The following is an 8,617-nucleotide window of genomic DNA, read 5'->3' as shown; positions in this document are numbered from 1 at the left end:
TGAGGGATAAACAACAATGTGCCTCTTTGAGTCCCCAGGACTGAAAACAACTGCTCTTCATTGGGACATCTTCATATGTAGCCTGGCTTTCATAGTGCTCTTTATCCGAGGACAGAAAACCTCACCAGAAACACACTTCATTATAGTCAAATTACACCACACTGAATATTGTGTTACTATTATCTCCGTCCTCACTTCTAGGGACAGGAACAACACAAAAGTACCTGCCCTTTCCAGAATAGCCTCCTCTCTCACTGACAGTTGGGGCTGCTATCCTTTCACCCTCTTCCATGGCTGTTAGCTAGCTACCTACAAATGCATTTTGATTTTTTTTTTTTTACAGTGATAAATAGATAGCTAGCTGATAGGAAGTTAGGTAGCTGGTGATATTTAATTCACTTAGCTATCTATCTATACAGTATTTGAAGTTGTCTAGATAGCCCATTTAGCAGCTCATTTGAGTTAGCCTGCACTGTAACTAGTTAGCTAATAATACTTTTTTTTTTCTTTTTACATTTTCAAAATCTATTTACTTACTTGAAGAGGTTCTCCCAGCCATGTGGACAACTGGAAACAGGGCAGCAAAGTTTGTCACCAGAGCGTTTTAGTGGATATTACTATTGAACTATGAACCCATTTAATAACCAGACCTTCATACAAACTTGCTCTGCTGAATTCTTGACGGAGTCACAACGGACGGCCTAAGCGGCATCTAGTCCATCTGCTGACTGGACGCAGTTGAGTAAAATGTATATTTTATTTTCAGACTAAATGTTAAAGGGTAGGAAGCATGAGTTTCTACTCACCAGTGTAACAACACAGTGTGGTTAAAGACTTAGTAATCAAAATGTCCAGATAACTTGTTTCATGCGCATCAAAGGCGAGGGTGAATTTCAGATGTTCACTGCTTGTATTGATGAAGGAGTGGAATCGATGAAGTTCCTCTGCTGTCCCCTGGAATAGAAGGAACACGTCATCAATGAAGACATATTCTGAGCCTGCTGAGTTGCTAGAATGGATGGTTAGGGCTGACAATTACATTCTTCTCTAACAACCCCACATACAGATTGGCACATTTAGATGCTATTTTTAAACTACAATGACCATAATGCACTGTTTGCCTACTTGTCTTGTCTGTGTTTCTTTTACACCTGCTATGTAAAAGGGACAGAAGAATGCACAATGGTCAATGATATCTGGGATCCTTGGGACATTCCTACTCTAAACCTCTAACCTTAACCCCTACCTTAATGCAAGCATATTGTGACTTTTGTGCATCCAGACCTAATGCAACTTGGAGTAATCAGATGACAGAAGTCACATTTAGGTGGCAGTCAACAAATGGAACAGTAAGGCCACAGAACATGACATAAGCAGAGCTGTGGGAGACCACCTCAAGCCCCTGGTAGAGCTGGGGGTGGTGTTTACCAGTCCACCACGCCTTCAGCAGGTTTGAAAAGTGGGATTAATCTGTTTGATCTATTTGTTTGTATCAGTTTCCAGTAGTTGAATCCTTTGACATGGGATTGATACTGATTTTCATACTAAAGAGGGACCAAGAGTCTGTTGATTGGTCGGTCATTGGGTTGTTTTGTTGAATTCAAATCCAGCTTTATTTATACAGCGCATTTCAGACATGGATGCAACACAATGGCTTCACAGGAAAATACAATTAAAATAAACAGAAATATTTAGTACACAACAAACATGAGAGGATAAAAAACGGAATAATATCAACAGAAAGACTAATGAGCATTCTAAGGAAATGTCATTGATTACAATATTAATTGGATGCAACATCCAACCCAAAATATAAGATTGTTTTTTTAGGAGGGGCTCTGATAGACACTATGGGGGTGTCCACTGAAAGTTGACACCTGGGACCTAAAAGACACCCACCAATTCACTTAATGGTGAGGCATGGAATAATAAAACATGTATCTTTTGTCAGGCTGAATGTTTGAAATGAGGGGATTTGAAACATGCTTCTTCGGAAGTGGAATAAACACAATTAGCACTTGAATGTTGTCAAGATATTAAACTGGAGTGATGTAGGATTGTTAATCAAATTGATTATAGACCAATTTATTATACTGTGTCCATGTGTTTTGGCTGCAAGTATGTTGAAATTAAATCACTGATATCAATTAAGTTATTTTCCATTGAAAAAAACGACCGGACATCTTTTCAACTCTCGACTACAACCGGACATATATTGGAAGTCGGCATTGTTTTCTTTTCAACAACATTTTCGATTGCATTTTGGTGGGAAAGTCAAAACACAGTTAATATGTGTCCAAATAAATATATCCAGAAACAGTTCGTGAAATATTGAAAACCTAAAATATACTATCAACAAACATCTGCCACAATAATCATATCACTTGTATTTTTTTTAAACAAGCTCCTTATAAACTGCACAAGCACCAGAAACGCTGTTGTTTTGACAAGTAGCAATACATCACTGATATCGATTAGGGGGGAAATCAGGTTGTACGTGATGTTGAAACGAACACAACTAAAAAAACACATGGAATTGAGAGATCTTTCACCTCACTGGTTAGAGGACAACCCGCAGAAGACTGTCAGCTACATTTTGGAGTGATGCATTTAAATGTAGGGGTCGCTAAACAAAGGAATGCTACACTTATTTGTCATCACTCATCGATATCATGCTAAAATAATTTGTGCGAGAGGAGGGGGATGAGGTTGCACGTCCTGTTAAAAATAACTGCTCAAAAACCACACAGAATCTGGGAGTAATGTGTACATCACTGGTTAGAGGACAATTTATAGAAAACAGCAAGCTACATTGTGTTGTGATGCATGTTTGATTCAAGTGGGTGGCCAACGTGGTAAGTGGAACACAACTCTTTTTTTGTTAGTCACTTTTTGTTAAATCTCATAAATAGTACTCTTTCAATTCAGAGCCTGGATCTTTCCCTTGAGGCTAATATCCATATCATGTTGAAATCAATAGAACAGGGGACAAACGTTTAGGCTTCTACATTGTGACATTTAAAAAATAATCCTTCTACAATGTTAAAACATTCTACATTGTGACATTATTTCATTGATATCATGAAACAACTCCTTCATGTATTTTCTGATGTTTAATCAGATATCTTTTATCAGTGTATCTCTTCCCACATTGATTACAGCTATAAGGTTTCTCTCCTGTGTGTCTTCTCTGGTGTAAAGTCAGCTGGCCAGATGAAGTAAAACTCTTCCCACATTGATCACAGCTATGAGGTTTCTCTCCTGTGTGTGTTCTCTTGTGTATAGTCAGATGGCTAGATGAAGTAAAACTCTTCCCACATTGATCACAGCCAAAATATTTCTCTCCAGTGTGAATTCTTTGATGTATTTTACATTTCATTGAAGAGTTGAACTTTTTCCCACAGCCAGAGCAGCAATTAGATGTCTTCTCTGTGGGTCTCTGCTGGTGTTTCTTGAGGAGTTCTGGTCTGGAGAGACTTTTCTCTGCCTCGTCAGCATCATGATGTTGAGGCTCTCCAGAGGATCCACGATTGTCCCGTCTCTCTCCCGTGTGAACGACAAAGTCAGACAGATGGTTAAAGGCCCACAACCCATGAAGTTGTACAACAATTGATGTCTGTTAAATTTGACAATTAAGGGAGTCAAGTTAGCAACAATAGTCATATTTTGTTTTCACATTAGTAGTAACTACAAATAAGTTATTCAAGTTGTTGATATCCTAAGCAGTGTGATAGACAACTTTTGGTCTCCAATATAGGCCCCTTTCTGGGTTTGCTAAAATTGAGGTACTAGGTCAATGCACACACAATTTGATGCAGAAACTCCTCCCTGCTAAGGAGGATGTAGTATATCTGCCTGGAGCAAAAGCGGTGGGCGAAGATTTTAGTTTCTCACAATGTATTCTGAATTTTACAGCGCAAGATCAGGAGAGCTACTCAACGAAACTCACATTAAGTTCTGTGTCTATTCACTAATTCACCACTGTGGGGGAAACCTCAGAGGTCTCATAGGCTGACAGCAAAAATAGCCTCCATTTACAGGTTGCTTATGAGTGCATTTCACATTCATTTGGATTATAATTGTAAGGCTTATTTGAATCATCTGCTTAATATGTTTATGTTATTGTCGTAAATCAACTGCTTTATACTTTTTAAAAAACACTTCAACCAGTAAAATGCTCTTTGGCTAGCTTTTCTATCAGCCTGACAATGAGGGTTTGTACACTAAGTGGTAAACAAAATGGCACATACCATCACGAAACAATAAATAGTAGAGGTCGACCGATTCTGATTTTGCAAAGCCGTTACCGATTATTGGAGGATCAAAAACGGCGATGCCGATTAATCGGCCCGATTTTATATATATATATATATATATATTTGTAATAATGACAGTTGCATCAAAGCTGGGACCGAGAGACTGAGAAACAGCTTCTATCTCAAGGCCATCAGACTGTTTAACAGCCATCACTAACATAGAGAGGCTGCTGCCAACATACAGACTCAATCTCTGGTCACTTTAATAAATGGACTTAATAAAAGGTATCACTAGTCACTTTAAATAATGCCACTTAAATAACGCCACTAATAATGTTTACATATCCTACATTACTCTCATATTTATATACAGTATATGTATATATCCATATGTATATACTGTATTCTATACCATCTACTGCATCTTGCCTATGACCCATGGCCATCGCTCATCCATGCATTTATATGTACATATTCTTATTTATCCCATGTATACGGTAGAGGTCGACCGATTATGAGTTTTCAACGCCAATACCGATACCGATTAATCGGACGATTTTTAAAATAATGACAATTACAACAATACTGAATGAACACTTATTTTTACTTAATATAATACATAAATAAAATCAATTTAGTCTCAAGTAAATAAACATGTTCCATTTGGTTTAAATAATGCAAAAACAAAGTGTTGGAGAAGAAAATAAAAGGCAATATGTGCCATGTAAAAAAGCTAACGTTTAAGTTCCTTGCTCAGAACATGAGAACATATGAAAGCTGGTGGTTCCTTTTAACATGAGTCTTCACTATTCCCAGGTAATAAGTTTTAGGTTGTAGTTATTATAGGAATTATAGGACTATTTCCCTCTATACCATTTGTATTTCATATACCTTTCACTATTGGATGTTCTTATAGTATTGCCAGCCTAATCTCAGGAGTTGATAGGCTTGAAGTCATAAACAGAGCTGTACTTCAAGCATTGCGAAGAGCTACTGGCAAACGCAGGAAAGTGCTGTTTGAATGAATGCTTACGAGCCTGCTGCTGCCTACTACCACTCAGTCAGACTGCTCTATCAAATATCAAATCATAGACTTAATTATAATGTAAGAAACACAGAAATACGAGCCTTAGGTCATATTCAATTTAATACCGCTCTTCACCGAGCCCAGGAACAGGCGGGGCCAAACAGGTGTTGTACCTTCAGTCGGTCAACTTCGGTACAACATACTACTGGGAAATACAATCATTCCCCAACTGACCCAAATGGATACTAAATTAAATGGCCCATGGCAGACCATCCAGACCTGACCCCGCAAGATACGTCAGTTGTCAATTTATTCATTGTCTTTTGTTTGAAACTCTCCTGTCAATGCTGACTAAGGACGGGCACCTGATTACACATATAGACGTAGGAATAGTCAATTTCAATAGTCAAATTTCAGTAAGGTAAATTGTTAATATTCATCTATGCATGTGATGTCATCTAGTAACATCCCAAGGAACATACAATGTTTCAAATTCGTTGCAGACAGGCCATGTGATGTTTTAATTTGTTAGCTTTATGTAGGGCATGTTTTACAAAGTTGGCAATGGCAATAAAAGTTACTTTTAGATTTGTATAATTTTCATTTAGATTTAGATAGAATGTAGATTAATCACAGAAAATTATTTTGAGAAACTATTATAAATTAAATGACTGTTCCAGTAAAATGTGCATATGAAAATCATAACTGTCACGCAGATCAGTAGAAATGGTCAGATAAATTTGCACTCCAAAAGTAGGTTGCCGACTGCTTGTGTAGCCTATTACCAGCAACGTCAGAATGTATGAAGGGCAGCAAGAGGAGGTGGTTCAGGAAGAGATCTCTCTTCTGGTTGGGCATATTGATGTAATGGCATGAAAATAAATTGGCTGAATATTATACAATGACTTATCAACAGCTCTAATAATTTGCCTCCACAGGAAATCAACACGGGCAATTCTAGAATATACCATATAGCCTAGAAACCTGGTTAAATTATCATTATGACATCATGGATGAATTCTAGAATATACTATATATCCTAGAAACCTGGTTAATTAAACTATCATTATGACACCATTGGATGAATTCTAGAATATATTATGTATCCTAGAAAACCTGGTTAAACTATCATTATGACTTCATAGATGGCCAGTCTTTGTATGCATAGTGAGGTGAATTCAGGGGGTAGCCTAGTGGTTAGAGCTTTGGACTTGTAACCAGAAGGTTTCAAATCCCCGAGCTGACAAGGTACAAATCTGTCGTTCTGGCCCTGAACAGGCAGTTAACCCATCATTGAAAATAAGAATTTGTTCTAAACTGACTTGCCTAGTTAAATAAAGGTTAAAAAAAATGTTTAAAGCTGGACTCAAACCTGGGTCCACCGACTGTGTCAAGCCAACACCTTATAACTGTTACGCTAAGATGTCTGAACTTCTTGACATGGTCGCTAGGTGTTGGGTTACGGTTGCTACAATAGCTTTCTCTTTGAATTTGAGAGTGGTTACACTTCTCCTTCTCCCATCCCTCAGCTGTTCACCAAACCAAGTCTCTGGGCAGGAATTTTGATGCTGTTTAAAAAAAACACACAACCCAGCAATCTGCAGTTCAAACAATTACAAATCTGTCATTCCACCACTGTTTTGGTAATAAGATGATTATGGGGTTAGAGAAATGTAACTACAGACAGACTGACCTATGGATTCAAGGACTGACCTGTTTTTGAATTATCACATATGTATTAATTTATTTTGGGATTTTGGGTAATCCACAGTAGATTTATGGAGAATTGCTGTGGGTGAGTTGAAAATTGAATTGTCCCTGGATAGAAAAGTATAAAGTTGACATTACATCATAAAATCCACTTTTTACATCAAACATTAGCAATTTATGTTTTAGTAACTTCTGTTGTTGATTTGGTGTCAAATAAGCCTCTTTATATGTTATTTGCAGAATCTCAGTTTTCCATGTGGGTTTCTGTTACGGAGTCTAGTTGATAGGTATTCGACTAACCGGACTGTTCCCTGGACTCCACGTGTAGGGATTTGTACAATGCACAAACAAGGCTATTGAACTTGACATTGGTGTCTGTCTTTATTCCTTTATCCAACATATTGTAACGACCCTGGGTTTAAAAACGCGTAAATCGACCCTGCAGCTCGAGCATGCTTTTGCGGCACAGTCGATAGGGTGCCGGACCTCGGGCTCGAAAGTCGAGGGTACGAGACCTGCTCCCTGCTGTTTCATTACAATATCATACTGAAACATGGCGTCAGAAGTGGCTCGGAAAACACACGTTTGTTATTTTTGTAGCTAAGTACAGTATAGGCGCAGTTACGTTCCATATGCGAACACACGCCGTTTCCTTTTTCACAACACTGATCAACTCGTTGTTAGCTGGCATCACTACCTACCTCGATGACTGAAGGCAAAGAAATCTCCTATTCCATCGCTATGGCAGCGAACATTCCGCCACCAAATCCCATGGTTCTCACAGGGGACTGGAATACTTCAGGGATGAATTCGAGGATAATAAGCTGGCGAGTGGGGAAAAATACATGTGACACAAATGACCTTCATAATATCAAAGAACAAATGCATGTGCCTGATGGGAAATTAACTTTCATACAGCCAAAAGGGGTGAGAAATTACACCAATATCAGTGGACAATTTGCACTAATGTAAATAAACATAGATGATGGAACATATTACCTTTTGCTTATGTGATGAACCACTAAGGCAACAAATATTTACCATCTAAACCATGTGTGACCTCTCACCTCTCTGGCTGTAGAGGTGTTCATCCTAACCAGTCCCTCAACAGCTCTCTGACTGAGCTCCACTCTCACTGGGTCTTCAGAGGAGAGGAAGGCTGAGGAGGGATGGAAGGATGAATGGATCAGTCAGTCAATAAAGTGTAAAGCTGCTGTCTAACAAAATCACTATTTTAGTAGTTCATTAAAGTAAATAAGTGTTTATGACTGCTGAATACCAACAATCAATCACTTAGATAATGTATTTTCAGGTAGAGATACATCGTTGGGACGTCCCTAGCTCATTGAAGTTGACATTTGAAATGGTTAAGGTTAAGGTTTAGGGTAGGGATGTCCCAAGAATCCCAGATAGTATTGACCATCATGCATTCTTCTGTCTCTTTTACATAGCAGGTGTAAAATAAACAGACAAGACAAGTAGGCACGCAGTGCATTATGGTCATTGTAGTTTAACACATAGCATCTAATTATTCCAATCTGTATGTGGGGTTGTTAGAGAAGAATGTGATTGACAGCCATAGCAATCCATTCTAGCACCTCATCAGGCTCTGTAAATGGCTTCA

The 8,617-nt window shown here is 38.3% G+C and overlaps 1 long non-coding RNA gene across 1 annotated transcript; it reads right to left on the bottom strand.

Annotated features, from left to right (window-relative positions):
• Positions 1-1,566: 1,566 nt before the first annotated feature.
• Positions 1,567-8,266, bottom strand: LOC121841609. Its single transcript, XR_006080625.1, has 3 exons — positions 8,061-8,266; positions 7,695-7,817; positions 1,567-3,616 (listed from the first exon to the last, which is right to left on the bottom strand). It is a non-coding gene; the product is annotated as an uncharacterized LOC121841609 (long non-coding RNA).
• Positions 8,267-8,617: the final 351 nt, after the last annotated feature.

The sequence above is a fragment of the Oncorhynchus tshawytscha genome, linkage group LG32, assembly GCF_018296145.1.
Source record: "Oncorhynchus tshawytscha isolate Ot180627B linkage group LG32, Otsh_v2.0, whole genome shotgun sequence".
Lineage (NCBI taxonomy): Eukaryota > Metazoa > Chordata > Actinopteri > Salmoniformes > Salmonidae > Oncorhynchus > Oncorhynchus tshawytscha.
This window is presented reverse-complemented; position numbering and strand designations above follow the sequence as displayed.